Below are 22,884 nucleotides of genomic sequence, written 5' to 3' on the forward strand. Positions count from 1 at the left end.
ACAAAATTTTCTATAGAAATAAAATGTTGACAAAATTTTCTATAGAAATAAAATTTTGACAAAAATTTCTACAGAAATAAAATTTTAACAAAATTTTCTATAGAAATAAACAACCATGATTATGAACCGAATAAAATTTGAACAAAATTCTCTATAGAAATAAAATTTTGACACAATTTTCTATAGAAATAAAATTTTGACAATAATGAAAATTTGATTATGAACCGAATAAAATTTTAGCAAAATTTTCTATAGAAATAAAAATTTTACAAAATTTTCTATAGAAATAAAATTTTGGTAGATTATTTTTGGCTCGAGGGGCAACCATGATTATGAACTGATATGGACCAATTTTTGTGTGATTGGAGATCGGCTATATATAACTACAGACCGATATGGACCAATTTTGGTATGGTTTTTAGCGGCCGTATACTAACACCACGTTCCAAATTTGAACCGGATCGGATGAATTTTGCTCCTCCAAGAGGCTCCCGAGCTCAAATCTGGAGAACGTTTTATATGGGGGCTATAAATAATTATGGACCGATATGGACCAATTCTGGCACGGTTGTTAAAGATCATATACTAACACCATGTTCCAAATTACAACCGGATTGGATGAAATTTGCTTCTCTTGGAGACTTCGCAAGCCAAATCTGGGGATCGGTTTATATGAGGGCTATATATAATTATGGACCGATGTGGACCAATTTTTGCAGGGTTGTTAGAGACCAAATACCAACACCATGTACCAAATTTCAGCCGGATCGGATGAAATATGCTTCTGTTAGAAGCTCCACAAGCCAAATCTGAGGGTCCCCTTATATGGGGGCTATACGTAAAAGTGGACCGATATGGCCCATCCGACCTACATCAATAACAACTACTTGTGCCAAGTTTCAAGTCGATAGCTTGTTTCGTTCGGAAGTTAGCGTGATTTCAACAGACGGACGGACGGACGGACATGCTTAGATCGACTCAGAATTTCACCACGACCCAGAATATATATATACCTTATGGGGTCTTAGGGCAATATTTCGATGTATTAAAAACGGAAAGACAAAGTTAATATACCCCTATCCTATGGTGGAGGGTATAAAAAATATTTTCTGTTTATAAAAAAAGATTTTCCCGCTTTTCCGTTGAAACTGTTCTTTGCTATAAACCTTACGGAGCCCGAGACCTTTCCAACGAGTGCCGTGGAAGATCCGTGGAAATCGGTTCGTGCGTTCTAGAGTTAAAGCGTCAGGAAGGAAAACCTGACTCATTTTTATATATTAAGATTAACTGAGATATTGAACATTTTGATTAATGATAAGAAAGCTAAGAATTATTTTGATTTTTGTTTGTTTTTTGAAGTAACTTTGAAGTAATCATTATAATTTTAACAAATTTACATTCATATTTACGTGAATAACTTTGTTAATAAACATTCGATAAATAAGATTTGTATAGCAATTTTGTTTTATGGATGGTCAAAATTGTTAGATCCAAGTAAATTCTTTTTTGAGTGTATGAAATACTAAATTTAATAATAACTAAAAAATGTTTATTTTACAAATAAAAACAGTCCAGATTTTATTGTCGTTTTGCAAAACGTGGTATATTTTCTATTCGCTTGCTATTCTTATTCGTGTTGTTGGCTTACACCCATGCTGTTCCTTACTCTTTCTCTGGCTCAATATAACAGATCTTTAAATGTTCTCGTGCCATTTGTTTATAAATTTAAATGGGCTTTAATGTTTATCAAAATAAATTAAATTAATTTTTATACAGAAAAACAAAAAGTTAAAGTCAAGTTCTTGTTTTCCTATGTATATTAGGTGAACTTGCCCCTTGGCACTATGCCATACATTTTCCATGGGCTTTTGTATACTGATGAAAGGACCGAGTGGGGGTGTAGTGGGGTACGGGTGTGTGTGTGTGTAGGCCAAATGTGGTTGGGAAAAACAACCCCGTGACTTGTAGTAACAGGACTATTGCTTCCTTCTTGCTTTTTGCCTACCAATGCCAATTTGCCTGCTTAGAAAAATGTGGAAACAAAAATTCATGAACGCTATCCACGTGCCTTTGAGCTTGGCTAAGCTAATAGCAAAAAAAAAAAAATACTTGGAAAAGAATATAACATTTCGTTTTGAAGCAGAGACAAGGAAAAACAACAAAAAATATAGCTTGCAGAAGGGAAATCAGCTGACTAAGGAATTCAGATACAGGGCCAATATAAAACAAGAAAATTCTTTAACATTGATTTTACTAAAAAAAAAACAATTTTCCATGAGATTTACAAATTCTTCAAGAACCCAAAAAAGGGAAAATTAAAGCCTATAAATTTTTGATTTAATTTTTTTGGCTTAAAAACCAACATCATCGTCATCATCATCACTTAAACACAAATCCATTGTTTTCCCTCTTTGAATTAAAGTCTTAATATTTCAAGCCATGTAAAGACTGGATGGAAACAAACAGGCCATCATTTTGGGGGTATTTGTTCAATTATTTAATAACACTTCAGGGGCTTCATGCGTCAAACTTAAAGGTGAAAAAAAAACACAAAACTCACTAAACAAACTCAGAGGGGGCTAATTTCTACTACAGTTCCCCCATTGATGTGGAATCACTTGTTTTACGTCACTTTTCAAATCACTAGACTTTATGAGGGCTATTTTTGGTTTAATTTATTTTGACTTTAATATAACTGAAGTTGCCTTTAATTTAAGAGGATTTTGTTGTAAGGGCTGGAAATTAAATCCATTATTTATTAACACTGCCTGGTTGCTTGGTTGGCTGGCAACCATAGCTCAGTATGTAAAGCCGATTTTTTTTTTCGTTTTTTAATCTAAAAACTCACATAAATTCACATGAAATTTTGTATGAGATTGCTTGGAATATCAGTTCACTTTATGCGTGAAGATTTCAAGTATTTTCTTTTCTTTTTGTATATTTCGATTTATTTGCAAGCGTTCGAGCTAGCTAGCGAGCGTGGTGTGCCGTGCCTTCTTTTCGAAACGTATGTGAGCGAATGTATGAGTGAATTTTGTTTGCCACTGTGTCTGTGTATGTGTGTGTGCATGTGTTTGCGACTTTATGGAAGCTTTTTCGCCACTATTATTACGTTACGTTACGTTTCTATTTTTTTTTTTGCTTCTTCTTTGTTGTTGTTGCTGTTGTTTGTTTGAATGAAAATACCACAGCGAACGTAATCCTATACGTTATGCAATGTGTTACTTATACACTACACTGGTTGGTGGTGGCACTAATATGCTTGCTGCTTCCACGCTGTCTAGCAGAATACTAACTGTGTCACTGTGTATGACTCTTCTGACCTTCTTTCGTTGCTACAATTCTAGTGCTGCTTGTTTGTTGGCGCCGTTGACTTCGCTGTGGCAGAGTTTTTGCTTCTGCTACGACTTCTATCATTTCTGGTGCTTTTAGTAGTTGTTGTTTTTGTTGTTCTTCGTTTTTTCGGTTTTGTTTCCTTTTTCGGCAATCTACAATCTACACATACATACATACACACAAAACAGTTGAAATACACCGACAGACAGACAAACACAAACCCATATTCATATAAAATGGTAACACAGCTGTGCTGTTATTCATAGAGCATTACAAAAAGGCCTTTCGCTTTAAGGTCCTTCCTGTAAGCTTTATTATGCGGAATTTAGAATTATTTTTATACCCTCCACCATAGGATGCGGGGTATATTAACTTTGTCATTCCGTTTGTAACACATCGAAATATTGCTCTAAGACCCCATAAAGTATATATATTCTGGGTCGTGGTGAAATTCTGAGTCGATCTGAGCATGTCCGTCCGTCCGTCTGTTGAAATCACGCTAACTTCCGAACGAAACAAGCTATTGACTTGAAACTTGGCACAAGTAGTTGTTATTGATGTAGGTCGGATGGATATCGGTTCACTTTTACGTATAGCCTCCATATAAACGGACCCCCAAATTTGGCTTGCGATTGCTCTAAAAGCAAATTTCATCCGATCAGGCTGAAATTTGGTACATGGTGTTAGTATATGGTTTCTAACAACCGTGCAAAAATTGGTCCATATCGGTCCATAATTATATATAGCCCCCATATAAACCGATCCCCCGATTTGGCTTGCGAAGCCTCTAAGAGAAGCAAATTTCATCCGATCCGGCTGAAACTTGGTACATGGTGTTGGTATATGTTCTCTAATGACCATGCAAAAATTGGTCCACATCGGTCCATAATTATATATAGCCCCCATATAAACCGATCCCCCCATGCAAAAATTGGTCCGCATCGGTCCATAATTATATATAGCTCCCATATAAACCGATCTCCCGATTTGGATTGCGAGGCCTCTAAGAGAAGCAAGTTTCATCCGATCCGGCTGAAATTTGGCACATGGTGTTAGTATATGGTCTCTAACAACCATGCGAAAATTGGTCCACATCGGTCCATAATTATATATAGCCCCAATATAAACCGATCACCAGATTTGACCTCCGGAGCCTCTTGGAAGACCAAAATTCAACTGATTCAGTTGAAATTTGGTACATGGTGTTAATATATGGCCTCAAACTGCCATGCAAAAATTGGTCGAAATCGATCCATAATTATATAAAGCCCTTATATAAACCGATCCCCAGATTTGATCTCCGGAGCCCCTTGGAAGAGCAAAATTCATCCGATTCGGTTGAAATTTGGTACGTGATGTTAGTATATGGTATCCAACAATCATGCAGGAATTGGCTCCTATCAGCCCATAATTATATATAGCACCCATATAAACCGATCCCCAGATTTGACCTCCGGTGCCTTTTGGAAAAGCAAAATTCATCCGATCTGGTTGAAAATTTGTACGTGGTGGTAGTATATGATATTTAACAACCATGCCAAAAGTGGTCCACATCAGTCCATAATCATATATAGCCCCCATATAAACCGATCCCGGGATAGGATTTGGAGGAGCAAATTTCATCCGAGTCAGTTGAAATTTGGTACATTGTGCTAGTATTTATATGACAGTTAACAACCATGCCTAACTAGGTCCATATCTATATAGTTATATATAGCCCTCAGATAAATCGATCCCCAATCACACAACAATTGGTCCATCAATATTATCAATCAAGAATAATTGTATATAGTCCCCATATAAGCGACCCCCATATTTCAATTCTGGCTCCCTACGTACCGTGCAATAGCCCATATCGATTCGTAATTATTTGTAGACTTATCTACACATACTTTTTATTTTGTCTAATGTATACCACGTATGGACTAACTCACAATTTAGAAAACGATTTAAGATACCACTACCCAAGTAATTCGATTGTGGGTGACAGTCTTTCGTAGAAGTGTCTACGCAATCCATGGTGGAGGGTACATAAGATTCGGCCTGGCCGAACTTACGGCTGTTTATACTTGTTTTTTTTTTTTGTAAAGAGAAAATTTGTTAGCTAAAGTCGAATGAACCAAAACGAATTTTATACTTAAATATTACGAGGGCGGTTCAGAAACTTCTTAGCCTATCAATGCAAAAGAATAGTTAATTTTTCAAAAATATTTTTATTTTTCAATATAATCTCCTGAAACTTCAATACACTTAGTCCAACGCTTGTCTATCCCTTTCTATCCCTTGATTAAAATAGTTTTCCTCAAGGTCTTCAAAATAGTGGTTTACAACTGTAATTGCATCTTTATTTTAGGTAAAACGCTTGACAGCAAGGATTTTTTTTAGATTTGGGAACAAGTAAAAGTCACTGGGAGCTAAATCAGGAGAATAAGGAGGGTGGTCAAGCAACTCGTACTTTAATTCGTTGATTTTAGCCATTGTTAAAACACTCTTGTGCGCTGGTGCGTTGTCTTGATGAAAAATTATTTTTTTTGTTTTGTAAGCCAGGACGTTTTTCTCGAATTTGTACATTTAATTGATCCAAAAGGTTGCAATAGTACTCTGAATTTATTGTTCTACCCTTTTGCAGATAGTTAATCAATAAAATACGTTTGAAGTCCTAAAAAACCGTTGCCATAATCTTACCAGCCGATTGAATTGTTTTTGCCTTCTTTGGGGCACTTCCTCGAGCTTCAGACGATTGTTTGGATTGTTCTTTTGTCTCTGGAGTAAAAAGGGTGATACGGTCAAAATTTGGTCAATATAAACATGACGTAATTCTTTCAATTTTGCATTTAAAAAACCTGAACACCCCTCATTTTGAAGGTGTGTGTGTGTAGAATGCTACTCCTATTTTGATTTTGGAATTCACTCTTCAGTTGTCAAAATGCCGTCCATGGTCTCTAACAACCGTGCAAAAATTGGTCCATATCGGTCCATAATTATATATAGGCCCCATATAAACCGATCCCCCGATTTGGCTTGCGAAGCCTCTAAGAGAAGCAAATTTCATCCGATCCGGCTGAAACTTGGTACATGGTGTTGGTATATGTAGCCTCCATATAAACGGACCCCCAAATTTGGCTTGCGATTGCTCTAAAAGAAGCAAATTTCATCCGATCAGGCTGAAATTTGGTACATGGTGTTAGTATATGGTCTCTAACAACCGTGCAAAAATTAGTCCACATCGGTCCATAATTATATATAGCCCCCATATAAACCGATCCCCAGACTTTACCTCCGGAGCCTGTTAGAGGAGCAAAATTCATCCGATTCGATTGAAATTTGGTCCCTGGTGTTAGTATATTGTCTCTAACAACCATGCCAAAATTGGTCCATATCGGTCCATAATTATATATAGCCCCCATATAAACCGATCACCAGATTTGACCTCCGGAGAACCTTGAAGAGCAAAATTCTTCCCATTCGGTTGAAATTTGGTACATGATGTTAGTATATGGCCTCAAACACCCGTGCAAAAATTGGTCGATATCGGTCCATAATTATATATAGGCCCCATATAAACCGATCCCCAGATTTGACCTCCGGAGCACCTTGGAAGAGCAAAATTCTTCCCATTCGGTTGAAATTTGGTACGTGATGTTAGTATAGGGTATCTAACAACCATGCAGGAATTGGTTCCTATCAGTCCATAATAATATATACTCCCATATTAACCGATCCCCAGATTTGACCTCCGGTGCCTTTTGGAGAAGCAAAATTCATCCGATCTGGTTGAAATTTGGTACGTGGTGGTAGTATATGATATTTAACAACCATGTGAGTTGAAATTTGTGGATGACAGTCTTTCGTAGAAGTTTCTACGCAATCCATGGTGGAGGGTACATAAGATTCGGCCTGGCCGAACTCACGGCCGTATATACTTCTTTCTGTTTATACCGCGCTTTTTGTGCTAGGCTAAGATGTTTCCAAACTGCCTTCGTACACTACATTATATAGAGTGCTTTTCGGATAAGAAAATAAAGGGAATTTATGATAAAGCTACACTAAAAAATTGTCGTTTTCTATACGGAACCCAGCAAAAAATACTTCAGCAGCAAGATTTTAGTTGTGCTTTCTGGTATACAATAAAGTAGGCAGTGCATCCACACTGCAGGAATCGGTGGCAATAACGTAAACGAATAATCAACCTAGTTTATGCAGTATAGATGCATGAAAGGTAGTGCTGTTTTCCTTCACACCAGCAATGCTAAAAATAGGAAACACAAATTTATATCCCAGCAAAAAATACTTCAGCAGCAAGAGTTTAGTTGCGCTTTTTGCTATACAATTAATTTTATGCATGATTGTTAGAGATCATATGCTAACACTATATACCAAATTTCAGCCGGATCGGATGAAATTTGCTTGTCTTAGAGGATTCCCAAGCCAAATTTGGGGGTCCGTTTATATGGTGGCTATACGTAAAAGTGAACCGATATGGCCCATTTGCAATTCCATCCGACCTACACCAATAACAACTACTTGTGCCAAGTTCCAAGTCGATTGCATGTTTCGTTCGGAAGTTAGCGTGATTTCAACAGACGGACGGACATGCTTACCCCCCATCCTATGGTGGAGGATATAAAAAAGGCCGATTAAATATGTATATAATTCAGTTTGACAAAATAAAAATTTGAGTAAATTTTCTATAGAAATAAAATTTTGACAAAACTTTCTATAGCAATAAAATTTTGATAAAATTTTGTATAGAAATAATTTTTTGACAAAATTTTCTATAGAAATAAAATGTTGACAAAATTTTGTATAGTAATAAAATTTTATAAAATTTTCTACAGTAATAAAATTTTGACAAAATTTTCTATGGTAATAAAATATTGGAAGATTATTAACTATAGACCGATATGGACCAATTTTGGCATTGTCGTTAGCGGCCATACGTTAGCGCAATGTATCAAATTTCACCACGTACCAAATTTCAACCGGATCGGATGAATTTTGATCTCCAAGAGCTCCGGACCGATATGCACCAATTCCTGCATGGTTGTTAGAGACCATATACTAACACCACGTACCTAATTTCAGCCGGATCGGATGAAATTTGCTTCTCTTAGAGGCTCCGCAAGCCAAATCTGGGGGTCCGTTTATATGGGGGCTATATATAATTATGGACCGATGTGGACCAATTTTTGCATGGTTGTTAGTGACCATATACTAACAACATGTACTATATATATAATTAACACCATGTACTATATATAATTATGGACCGATATGGACCAATTTTGGCATTGTCGTTAGCGGCCATACGTTAGCGCAATGTATCAAATTTCACCACGTACCAAATTTCAACCGGATCGGATGAATTTTGATCTCCAAGAGCTCCGGAGGTCAAATCTGGGGATCGGTTTATATGAGGGCTACATATAATTATGGACCGATATGGACCAATTCCTGCATGGTTGTTAGAGACCATATACTAACACCACGTACCCAATTTCAGCCGGATCGGATGAAATTTGCTTCTCTTAGAGGCTCCGCAAGCCAAATCTGGGGGTCCGTTTATATGGGGGCTATATATAATTATGGACCGATGTGGACCAATTTTTGCATGGTTGTTAGTGACCATATACTAACAACATGTACTATATATATAATTAACACCATGTACTATATATAATTATGGAGCGATGTGGACCAATTTTTGCGTTGTTGTTAGAGACCATATACTAACACCATGTACCAAATTTCAACCGGATCGGATGAATTTTGCTCCTCCAAGAGGCTCCGCAAGCCAAATCTGAGCGTCGGTTTATAATGGGGCTATACGTAAAAGTGGTCCGATATGGCCCATTTACAATACCATCCGACCTGCATCAATAACAACTACTTGTGCCAAGACAGACGGATGGACATGCTTATATCGACTCAGGAGTTCACCACGACCCAGAATATATACTTTATGGGGTCTTAGAGCAATATTTCGATGTGTTACAAACGAAATGACAAATTTAAATACCCCGCATCCTATGGTGGAGGGTATACAAATTGCGAATTTTTGAAAATATTTGCGGTCAAACTTTTCAGACAAGCGTTAGAGTGCATTAAAGATCATACAAATTTTTTAAAAATTATTTATTTGGAAAAATATCACAAAATTTTTTAATTCACGTCCAAAAATACTGAATTCAGATCACACCCTAAAAAGTGATGCAAAGTCTGTGCAAAGGCTGTCAGTCCTATGACAACCCCATGTTAAAGTCATGGCTTCTGCGCTAATTTTGCACCACTTCTGGATCTAAAGAGAACACTTTCACTACTTTTTTGGCGTAGTTTTTTTTTTGCTGAGCAGAAAATTTCGCATTCTTATATTAGGGACATTCAGTTTCGGCAACAACAAAAAGAAAATGGATAATTAAGTAGATGAGATCTAAATTCCATGGAATTTTTTAAATTCCCTCTTCAAGAAGTCAATACAATATCTGAAGACTATAATGTAGATTTCTTTCTCAGTGAAAAAAAAAATTATTAGTAAACTTAATAAATAAATTGATAAATTAATTAGTCTTAATAAATTAAGCGATCTCCTTTTCCGAATGGAATGGAACACATTGCGGTGGAAACACTTAGAGAAGCTTTGAAACACTCAGAAATGACATTGACATGACTGAGAGGGGATAATCGACGACTGACAAAACTTTTTTGGTGTTTGGTCGAAACGAGAATTGAATCCATGACGAGGCGGGCAAAAAAAAACCTTCTCTCGGTAGTATTAAATTTCCAACTTTTTTTAACAAACTGAATCTTTTTGACGTCTATCGAAGCGATAAAAAATTGAATTGAAGATTTCACTGGTGGCTATATCGAAAAGGGCCTATATGGGAATGTTTCTATAATTGAAAAAAATCTTGGCATTATTGCAATTGCAATTTAGAAGAATAGTATTTATTTAAATTTACATTCACATATTATTTGTTGCTCACAGTGTTATATATTTTCACGTTTATCACCCTACACTCAAAGAAAAAAAAACACATTTGGAAAACGTGTTTCTTTGTTAGAAATTAGAAATTTTTTTACAAAATTAATATATTTTTTCAATCAAAAGCAAAACTCGTTTATATAAAGCGCTGCTCTTTTCTGACTTTAAGTCTTTAATAAGACATATTTTGAGATTTCATAATAAAAATTTAATATAGTAGTATGTAATGTCGAACATGTTTTCGGAATCTTCCGAACATATTTAGAATATATGTAGAAAAAACTTTTTGGCGTTCGGTCGATACAGGGATTGAACTTACGTTCCTTGATATGCAAGGCGGGCATACTAACCATTGCTCCACTGTGGCCAAATAAATGTATGCTTGTGTTAAATAAAGTTTCTTTAATAGGCTCGTGGGCGCCGAAAACTATGCTATATAAATATAATCATTAGGCTGTTTGCGTTGCTTGTCCGTTGATGCCTATAGCAATAATTGCCTATAACAATAACAGCTACAAAACCGAGTGGATTGTGTGTTGGCTTACAAATTATATGGTCCGCGGTTCGATTCTCCGTCCATGCGAAAGGTAAAATTTAACAAGTATATACGGCCGTAACTTCGGCCAGGCCGAATCTTATTGTCCCTACACCATGGATTGCATAGAAACTTCTACTAAAGACTGTCATCCACAATCGAATTACTTGGGTTGCGATAACATTTGCCGATGGCAAGGTATCTTAAAACGTCTTAATACCGTTTTCTAAATTGTAGGTTAGTCCATACCGGGTATATATTAAACAAAACAAGTATATAAAGTAGTAAGTTCGGCCGGGCCGAGTCTTAAATACCCACCACCATGAATCAAATATAATAGTTTCCTTTGAAAATGTCAGGGGGTTTCGATGACAGATATTTTCCCAAGCAGATCAGTTCAACCAGTACGCTTCCCACAGATAAATGTAAAGATTTTACCTATGAAGACTAGATCAGATTCTGAATTTATAAGAACTATATCAACAACTGTACCGATACGCAATATATTCGGAATACCTCTAGATTTCCAATTTTAGGCTAATTTGATAAAAACTATGGATTCTAGAAGCCCAAGAAGTAAAGCTGGAGATCGGTCTATTTGGGGCTATATCGAAACATGGCCCGATAATCATCATTTTCGACACACGCCTGTAGGGTCTTAGAGTACCTCTATATTTAAAATTTCAGGCAAATTGGATTAAAACTACGGATTCTAGAAGCCCAAGAAGTAAAATCGGGAGATCGGTCTATATGGAGGCTATTTCAAAACATGGACCGATACACCCCATTTTCGGCATGGTCCTAGAATACCTCTAGATTTCCAATTTCAGGCAAATTGGGCAAAAACTACGGATTCTAAAAGCCCAAGAAATAAAATCGGGAGATTGGTCTATATGGGAGCTATACCAACACATGGACCGATTCGGTATTTTCGGTACACTTTTGATGGTCCTAAAATACCTCTAGATTTCCAATTTCAGGCAAAATGGATAAAAAACTACGGTTTCTATAAGCCCGAGACCCCTAATCGGGAGGTCGGTGTATATGGGGACTATATCAAAACTTGGATCGATATAGCCCATCTTCGAACTTGACCTGCCTGCAAACAAAAGACGAGTCTGTGCCAAATTTCAGGACGATAGCGCATTTATTGAAGGCTGTAGCGTGATTACAACAGAGAGACGGATATGCTTATATCGTCTTAGAATTTCTCCCTGATCAAGAATATATATATATATATATATATATATATATATATATATATATATATATATATATATATATATATATATATATATATATATATATATATATATATATATATATATATATATATATATATATATATATATACTTTATATATACTTTATATAATCGAAAATCGATATTTCGATGTGTTATAAACGGAATGACAAACTTATACCCCCGTCACCATTCTATGTTGGTGGGTATAAAAAGGCCGATTAAATACGTATATAATTTAGATTGACAAAATTTTCTATAGAAATACAATTTTGACAAAATTTTCTATAGAAATAAAATGTTGACGAAATTTTCTATAGAAATAAAATTTTGACAAAATTTTCTATAGAAATACAATTTTTTCATTCGTTTTGTTTTGTTATTGTTGGTTTTGTTCTTTAAGCGTTGTTGTTGTGTTTTGATTTCAGCTTAAAACCATGCATTTACTAAACTACAAGTGTAGCTTAACCAAAAGAGGAAGAAAATGTTTGTCAAATTTATTTGGGCAAAGCCCTATAGAGTGCAAGATGGTTGTATGGACGTACGTTACGGAATTACCACATTCCTCATCAGCATCCTCTACTTGCAGCAAAACTATCAACCAATTATCAGAAAAAATTCAGGCAGTTCATAATAAAATTTGAGTAGATTATTTTTGGCGATATGGACCAATTTTTGTGTGATTGGGGATCAGCTATATATAACTATATACCGATTCGGACCAATATTGGTATGGTTGTTATCGGCCATATACTACACGCAAAAAAATTATTCTTTCCTCCCAAACGAAATTTTAGACAAACAAAGTTCGTTTCTCATTTGCTTTTCGCTGTAAGGAGGTGTATTTGGAAGAAAAGTATATACTTTTTGTGATAAACGTTTATTCTTTTCCAGGATGTAAAAACAATTTCACAAAGACTAACTCAAAAAAATTTTTTTTCTGGCTAATTGCATTTTCCCTCACATCTTTCTCACTTCCACGAAGATTTTTAGTTCTTAGCACCTTTTTCTGTAATACAAACAATGTAGAAGAAATTATACGATTTTATAAATTTTTAAAATTTTTTTACCTTTCGCCTGGACGGAGAATCGAACCGCGGACCATGCACTTTGTAAGCCAACACACTAACCACTGAGCTATGTACCTGTTATGGTCATCAAGAGATAAATATCCATATAAGTTATATTTATATAGCATAGCTTGCGGCGCCCACGAACCGAATAAACAAAGTTTATTTAACAGAAACAAACATTTAGTTTGGCACCGTGGAGCAGTGGTAGCTACGTCTAACTCTCATGCCAAGGGTCGTGGGTTCGATCCCTGCTTCGACCAAAGTTTTTTTTTTGTTTTTTTTTTTTTACATACATTCTACATATGTTCGGAAGATTCCGAAAAAAATGTTCAACATTACATTGTACTATATTAAATTTTGAACTGTAAAATGTGTTTTATGAAAGACCAAAAGTCAGAAAAGAAGAGTGTTTGATATAAACGAAATGGACTCTGTTGTTGTTTCAAAAATAACTTTTTTTATTGAAAAAATAAAAACTTTGTAACAAACGAATTATTTTGGTGATAAAAGTTTAAAATTTTCGAAGCAATTCAAAAAACTCTAACAAAAGAAAAACGTTTTCGGTACACGTTTTCCAAACGTTTTTTTTTCTTTACGTGTAGCGCATTGTACCAAAATGTCAACCAAATCGGATGAATTTTGCTCCTCCAAGAGGTTCCGGAGGTCAAATCTGGGAATCGATTTATATGGGGGCTATATATAATTATGGACCGATGTGGACCACTTATTGCATGGTTGGTAGATACCATATACTAACAGCACGTACCAAATTTCAACCGGATCGGATGAATTTTGCTCCTCCAAGAGCTTCCGGAGGTCAAATCTGGGGATCCGTTTAAATGGGGGCTATATATAATTATGGACCGATATGGACCAGTGTTTGCAAGGTTGTTAGATACCACATACGTACACCTCGTACTAAATTTCAACCGGATCGGATGAATTTTACTCCTCCAAGAGGCTCCGGCGATCAAATCTGGGAATCAGTTTATATGTGAAAGTGAGAAAGATTTGATGGAATATGCAATTTGCCAGTGAATAAGTTTTTTCGAGATAGTCTTTATGAAATCGTTTTTGCATCCTCTAAAAACAAAAAAAAAGTATATAATTTTCTTCCAAATAAACTTCCTTACAGTGAAAAGCAAATGGGAAACGATATTTAATTGTCTAAAATTTCGTTTGAGAGGAAAGAATTATTTTTTGCGTGTATATTCGTAGGCCCAATGTATACATCCACTGCATAGTTCTTTGATTTAGTTGAAACTATTTCACTGTGACCATTTTGTACAAGAACAAGGCCAAATTATTTTTTAAACTTAAATCTCTGATTTTGTATATTTGAAAATAATTATCCGAAGGCCTACAAAGCTTACAACTTAATCCCTTTGATAACTACTGAAATGGTACCGATGTCATACATAAATGTATAAAGGAAAAAGAGATTCTATTCTCTTACCCTTATATATTTTTTGGGCTTTATGTTTGCATGAGTGTGTGTATGAATGTATGTGTCACACTCACTAAACGCTCTTATAGCAATTTGTAACAGTGTTTCAGAGTGTTTTTTCTTTGGTTTCGTGTTGTGCGGTGGTATGTGGCAGGGGTTACTGGTGAGAAAATGGGCGCAAACATTGCCTCTGTCGCCGACCAACCGGGGGTGTTGTGGAAATGGATTTTCTTTCTTCTCTTTTTTTTGTTGTATTTCCTTCTTTCATACTGTATGAGGGGGATTTTGGTATTTTGTTGTTTTTCTTTCGTTTTCTTCTCCATTCACTTTTGGCCAAAATTTGTGAAGAGAAGAAATAAAAAACACATCATGCTAATCGTAGAACCAAGAAGACAACCAGAGAGAGAGAGAAAAACATTCCAAAGAAAAGTGTTCTTCCTCTGTTATCGAGAAATACGGAATAAGGTTTTCTGTTGTGTGTGAGCGGCATGTTTTGTGTTTACAACAAACCTCTTGGGCCTTGAAAAGACCTGAAATAAACAGAGTTAAGTCTGCATGGTTTGAATTGAAAATACCTTTAGTCTCTGTAGTTATTTAAGGATGTTTTCGAAAGCAAAAAGGCATAGTAGAGCTGTTTGGCTAATTCTATTGTGAGTGAGGAAAAATTTCAATCTAGTAGATATCCGGCATATTTTTTTAGGTTTGCAACCAAATCCATGATATCGTTACAATGGAATTACGATTTATGACTGTCTTCAGCAATATGGATATATTTTAGTAATTTAGTTGGTAATTCAGGCAGGTCATGAACCGAAGCTTATGTACCCTCCATCATGGATTGCGTAGAAACTTCTCCTAAACACTGCCATCCACAATCGAATTACTTAAGTTGCGGTAACGCTTGCCTATGGCAAGGTATCTTAAAACCTCCTAACACCATCATCTAAATTGTATGTAAGTCCATACGTGGTATATATTAAATCAAAAAAGATCGATTCAATACGTATATAATTCAGTTTGATAAAGTAGACATAAAATTTTGACAAAATTTTCTACAGAAATAAAATTTTAACAAAATTTTCTATAGAAATAAAATTTTCACAAAATTTTCTATAGAAATAAAAATTTTGACAAAATTTTCTATGGAAAGAAATTTGAACAAAATTTTCTATAGAAATAAAATGTTGACAAAATTTTATATAGAAATAAAGTTTTGACGATGATGAACATTTCATTATGAACCTAATAAAATTTTGACAAAATTTTCTATAGAAATAAAATTTTGACAAAATTTTCTATAGAAATAAAATTTTGGTAGATTATTTTTGGTTCTAGTGGCAACCATGATTATGAACCAATTTTTGTGTGATTGGACCAATTGTTGTATGGTTGCTAGCGACCATATACTAACACCACGTTCCTAATTTGAACCGGATCTGATGAATTTTGCTCCTCCAAGAGGCTCCGGAGGTCAAATCTGGAGAACGTTTTATATGGGGGCTATATATAATTATGGACCGATATGGACCAATTCTGGCACGGTTGTTAAAGATCATATACTAACACCATGTTCAAAATTACAACCGGATTGGATGAAATTTGCTTCTCTTGGAGACTTCGCAAGCCAAATCTGGGGATCGGCTTATATGGGGGCTATATATAATTATGGACCGATGTGGACCAATTTTTGTATGGTTGTTAGAGACCATATACCAACATCATGTACTAAATTTCAGCCGGATCGGATGAAATTTGCTTCTCTTTGAGGCTCCGCAAGCCAAATCTGGGGATCGGTTTATATGGGGGCTATATATAATTATGGACCGATGTGGACCAATTTTTTCACGATTGTTAAAGACCATCTACCAACACCATGTACCAAATTTCAGCCGGATCGGATGAAATATGCTTCTCTTAGAGGCTCCACAAGCCAAATCTGGGGATCGGTTTATATGGGGGCTATATATAATTATGGACCGATGTGGACCAATTTTTGCATGATTGTTAGAGACCATATACCAGCACCATATACCAAATTTCAGCCCGATCGGATGAAATATGCTTCTGTTAGAGGCTCCACAAGCCAAATCTGAGGGTCCCTTTATATGGGGGCTATACGTAAAAGTGGACCGATATGGCCCATTTTCAATACCATCCGACCTACATCGATAACAACTACTTGTGCCAAGTTTCAAGTCGATAGCTTGTTTCGTTCGGAAGTTAGCGTGATTTCAACAGACGGACGGACGGACGGACATGCTTAGATCGACTCAGAATGTCACCACGACCCAGAATATATATACTTTATGGGGTCTTAGAGCATCCAGAAATGTCCTCCCAAAGATGTTCTTTATTTTGACCACACAAGAAGTTCTTTTAAATAAATGAATTTCATAAAAAATGAAATTTCCATTCTAGAAAAATTGCAAATTTTTGAAAAAATTTTAAGTCAAACATTTCAGACAAGCGTTAGAATGCATGAAAAAATCATAAAAATTTATATAAATTATTTATTTAGCAAAATATTACAAAATTTTTTAATACATATCCAAAACACTGCATTCGGATCACACCTTAAGAAGTGCTGGAAATTCAGTGCAACGACTGTTGAAATGGTGGACATCTGTCCTATGATAACCCCATGTTAAATTCATCGCTCCTGCGCCAATTTAGCACCACTTCCGGGTCCAAAAAGAACATTTTCACTGCTTATTTTGCTGGGATGATACAAATTATTCAAATTTTGTCACAAACACAAAATGCTTAATCCATTCTGGAAAAATTGAGAATTTTTGCTAATATTTTGTCAAACGTTTCAGACAAGCTTTAGTATATGTTACATTAAAAATCTTAAAAAAAATTTATAAAAAGTATTTATTTGGCATAATATCACACAATTGTTTAATTCACATCCAAGATACTGAATTCGGATTACACCTTAAGAAGTGATGCAAATTCAGTGCAACCGCTGTTGAAATGTTTGACATCCGTCCTATGGAAAGCCTACACACAAAAAATTTTTTCTGATTCAATCACCAAATTAATTGATCCAATTAATTCTTTAATTGAAATGTCTTCAATCACGAAAATTATAGTATCAATCACAGTTTTAATTGGGCATAGAAAAAATTCTTGATTAAAAAATTAATTGATTTTTTTTTTCAGCAAATTTCAATTAATTTTTTAATTGATTCAATTAAAAATTTAATTGATGTTGATTGAAAAACTCAATTAATTTATTAATTAAAAAAGGTAACTATTTTTAATTACTTTCTGAATTGGCTTAGAGTTTTTATTTGGATTAACAAATTATTGTTTGAAATACATTTTTAATTAAAAATTAAAAAAAAAACACCACTTTTTTTTAACTGAACTAGTCTTCCGAATTTGATTAAAAAGTTAATTGTGTCAATTAATATTTTAATTAACAATTTTAAAATGTTTAATCATTGACTTAATTAAGTTAATGTTTCTATCATGATTAAAAAGTAAATTGTATCAATTATTTTATTAATTGAAAAATTTGTCAACTTCAATTAACTTGTTTATTGGAAATATTTTGGTGATATTTTTTTCTGTGTATGTTAAATTCATCGCTTCTGCTCCAATTGTTTGGCTGGGATATGAAAGTTTGGTATATGGCCACCAAAAATATTGACATTTTCAAAGGACTTTGATAGCACATGAAGAAAAATCACAAAAAAAAAAACTTATAAATTAAAATTTGTCTCCTAGTAACATGTATTCACAACTCAAATTTAAATGTGTCATAATTCTACTGAAAAAAGCATGCCCGGTTCCAAAGATTTTGTCTTTACTTTAAAAAATTTGGTATTGATTCCAAGCTAAAGAACAGGAGAATACAAATAAGGATACTTTAAGACACAATTTTCTTTTAAATTTGAATTTTGTGTACTTGCTTCTAGGCAGCAAATTTTAATTTTTCGTTTTTTCAGCTTGTTTTCTTCATATGCTATCAAAGTCCTTTAAAAACGAGTTAACGACAATTCTATTTTACAAATTCAGACTAGACTTCCAGTAGAAATTATGCTATGTTTCAAGTAAAAAACGTCTTCAAAATAAAGTGTTGAAAAACTTATCCTTTATTTGAACGATTATTTGCTTTGTGGTCAAGATGTAAAAAGACAACAAATTTAAAGACAATTTCATTAATTTTAAAGAATTTTTCTGAATTATTAAACTCAAGTTGATCTTAGCCCAAAAATTTTTTCTTTCATGTTATGATACCCATTTTTAAGTCACTTTTCAATGAGAATACGACTTCATTGAAAAGTTTATCGACTTTTGGACAAGGAAAAAAACTTTATATTAGAGAAATGCGTCTTCTATGCTAAGCAAAATTTGCGTTCGTAGTTTAAAGACATGAAATCTTTGACATAACGACAATATTTTTTTCAGTGTGTATTCAAAACTCAAATCTAAATGTGTCATAATTGTATGCTTGCTTTAATTCTCTTCTTCTTTTCTTTGGTAAAGATAAAATTTTTGGAATCGGACGAGTTTTTTCTTGTATCATTTTATTAATCGCTGCTTTCATTTCAAATCGAGTCGAAAATTTCAGTGCGTTGAATGGGGGTGGGGGCTTCGCCAAAGATTTTGTCTTTAAAATGATGATTTTGGTATTGATGCCGAGCCAAAGAAGCGGATAATTAAAGTAAGAATATACATATTAAAGACAAAATTCTCTTTTACATTTGAGTTTTTCATATTAGATAATATGAAACAAATTTTATAATATTCTATTTGTTCAGTTTTTTTTTATACCCACCACCATGGAATGGTGACGGAGGTATAATAAGTTTGTCATTCCGTTTGTAACACACCGAAATATAGATTTCCGACTATATAAAGTAAATATATTCTTGATCAGGGAGAAATTCTAAGACGATGTAAGCATGTCCGTCTGTCCGTCTATCTGTCTGTCTGTTGTAATCACGCTACAGCCTTCAAAAATGGCGCTATAGTCCTGAAATTTGGCACAGATTCGTCTTTTGTTTGCACGTTCGTCAAGTTCGAAGACGGGCTATATCGGTTCAAGTTTTGATATAGTCCCCATATAAACCGACCACCCGATTTGGGGTCTTGGGGTTATAAAAACTGTAGTTTTTATCCAATTTGCCTGAAATTGGAAATTTAGAGGTATTTTAGGTCCATGTTTTGGTATAGCCCTCATATGGACCGATTTCCCGATTTTGCTTCTTGGGCGTCCAGAAAGTGTATTTTCTATGCGATTTGCCTGAAAGTGAGAATCTAGAGGTATTCTAGGACCATAAAGAGGTGTGCCATGTTTTGATATAGCCCCCATACAGACCGATCTACCGATTTTACTTCTTGGGATTCTAGAATCCGTAGTTTTAATCCAATTTACCTGAAATTTGAAATCTAGAAGTATTTTATGACCATAAAGACGTGTGCCGAAAATGGTGAGTATCCGTCCATGTTTTGGTATAGCCCCATATAGACCGATTTCCCGATTTTATTTCTTGGGCTTCTAGAATCCGTAGTTTTTATCCAATTTGCCTGAAATTTGAAATCTAGAAGTATTTTAGGACCATAAAGACGTGTGCCGAAAATGGTGAGTACCGGTCCATGTTTTCATATAGCCCCAATATAGACCGATCTCGCGATGTTAATTCTTGGGTTTCTAGAATCCGTAGTTTTTATGCAATTTGCCTGAAATTAGAAATGTAGAGGTATTCTAGGAAAATAAAGAGATGTGCCAAAAATTGTGATTATCGGTCCATGTTTTGATAGCCCCCATATAGACTGATCTCCCAATTTTATTTCTTGGGCTTCTAGAATCCGTAGTTTTCACCCAATTTGCCTGAAATTGGCAATGTAGAGGTATTCTAGGAAAATAAAGAGATGTGTCGAAAATGGTGATTATCGGACCCTGTTTCGATAGATCCCCCATATAGACCGATCTCCCGATTTTACTTCTTGGGCTTCAGATTCCGTAGTTGTTATCCAATTTGCCTGACATTGGAAATCTATAGGTATTCTAGGACCATAAAGAGGTGTGCCGAATATATTATGTATCGCTACAGTTTGTGATATAGCCCCCTTATAAACCGGCCCTCCCATTTGGGGTCTAAATTCTAGAACTACAATTAGATGTGCTGAATATTGTGTGTATCCCTCCATGTTTTTGACATAGCCCCCATTAAACTTATCTCCCGATTTAACTCCTAGGGTTTCTAGAAATTGTAGTTTGTATCCAATGTGCCACAAATTGAAAATATACTGACATTTTAGACCCACAAAAAAGTGTATAATCATATATTATATAATAGTTTTTTATTGGTCCATTTGGTAAGGCCTCCATATAGACCGATATTAGATCTTGAGGGTACCGAAGGTGCACTGATCATGAAAATTGATTTTAGATTTCACATCAAGGCGTTATTTCATCATTTTCTTGCACACTTACAAGAGATGTTTAAAACTCAAACAAAAAATGGTTCTTATAAATTCAGAATCTGATCTAGTCTTCATAGGTAAAATCTTTACATTTATCTGTGGGAAGCATACTGGTTGAACTGATCTGCTTGGGAAAATATCTGTCATCAAACCACCCCTGAAATTTTCAAAGGAAACTATTATGTTTGATTCATGGTGGTGTGTATTTAAGATTCGGCCCGGCCGAACATACTACTGTATATACTTGTTCTTTTTAGTGAAGATGCAAAAAATACCACAAATTTAAGGGCAATTTCATTAATTTTGAAGGATTTTTCAGAATTGTTAAAGCCAAGTTTACCTTAGTCAAACAAAATATTCTTTCATGAGAAGACACTATAAATACAAAACTACTTCATTGGTAAGTTTATCGAATTTGGACAAGGAAAATGAAAATGATATGAGAGAAATGCGTCTTCTATGCTAAGCAAAATTCACATTCGTATGTTAAGGACATGAAATCTTCGGTCGTACGATAATATATTTTTCATAGCTGCCGTATACTCTATTAGAGTTCTTGAGGCTATAGACGATGCAATTTTCATCCCCATTGGCTGAAATTGAAAATCGAAAGTGGTTTAAATCCTTAGTGGGATATATCAAATGCGTTTTGTATCTGTCCTTATTATCCTACAGTCTGACTTCTTGATGATATAAAAGCTGTAATTTTTATCTGATTTGCCTAAAATTGGAAATCTAGAGACAATTAAGTCCATAAAGTGATATGGCAAATATAAATTTTAGGTCGGTTTATATTTTGGAGGTGTATCAGTTTATGGATCTATTGAAACGTAGGTTTTGGGAGTGCATCTATATCTCAATGATTTGCAAACAAAATGTCAATTCCCGTATACCCTGTTTTCTATGTCACAGGATATTAAAAGACTTAATTGAATTTGTTTTGAAATCTAGTTCCAAAAAACTTTTGCCATTTATCATATTTTCCAACAGACAACTCGCTGAGAGTAATGTACGTCAATATCCAAAATGTAACAATTTTCCTGCTGACTCTATGGACAATTCCACTTTATGAGACTTCATTGAAAAATGTCGCGTTACGTTGTTTGTGGTTGTGTGAAAACGATTAAGAACTCGACAATGTCCTTAGTTTCCTTATTCCGTCAAATATTCAAATTCCTGCAGTCTCTTAAGCGATGAAAACCATTGAGTACTGGTGTGTTTGTAAGTGTAACCGTATAGACGACACTCTGTCTCTATGCCAGGCTGTTAGTCAGTGTATGTGAATAACTGGCGAATGAAGTCTTTCTGTTTTTCATGTCCCATTCCAAATACATTGGGGAACAATTTCAAAGCCAATATTTTCGACTATTCTTAGTTTTTGTTCTCTTTTATCTCATTTTGGTATCGATGTCAATGTTTATTTTCTTGTTTTTTTTTTTTCAATGTATGTATGCGTGTGCGTATTTTGGTATTAGTGGTTTAGAAGTGAATGTATGAGTGTGGGTGTATATGGTGATTTGTGAATGTTGTCTTTTTTAAGCACTATAGTTTCTGATGCTTTTGTTGGCCATAGTGTCACTGACAATTTTCCAAGAAAACAACAAAACATGGAAAACATGTGGTAGCTTTTTTGCATGATACGAATATGGGGAAGGCATCCTAATATTCCATCAAATAATGGGTTACCTAATGGCTTTTATTACGACTTTTATCACTCTAATAACTTATTTTTTTTATATTGCATCATCAAAGAGGACAATGGAAGAACATGTATTATTTATTGGGCTATAATACTGTTTTTTTATACCCACCACCATAGAATGGTGAT

The 22,884-nt window shown here is 34.7% G+C and overlaps 1 protein-coding gene across 7 annotated transcripts in view; it reads right to left on the reverse strand.

Moving 5' to 3' along the window:
* cpx (synaptic transmission protein complexin) overlaps nucleotides 1-22,884 on the reverse strand; it is a 1,078,564-nt gene that overhangs the window by 557,814 nt on the left and 497,866 nt on the right. Inside the window, exon 1 of one of the 7 annotated variants that reach the window (XM_075291796.1) lies at nucleotides 2,849-3,275. The exons of the other annotated variants lie outside the window; for them this stretch is intronic. The gene's annotated coding sequence lies outside the window, so the exon portion shown is untranslated. Of the gene's footprint in view, nucleotides 1-2,848; nucleotides 3,276-22,884 lie in introns of those variants that run through there. 7 annotated transcript variants of the gene reach the window in all.

Source organism: Haematobia irritans, chromosome 1 (assembly GCF_050003625.1).
Source record: "Haematobia irritans isolate KBUSLIRL chromosome 1, ASM5000362v1, whole genome shotgun sequence".
Classification (NCBI taxonomy): Eukaryota; Metazoa; Arthropoda; class Insecta; order Diptera; family Muscidae; genus Haematobia; species Haematobia irritans.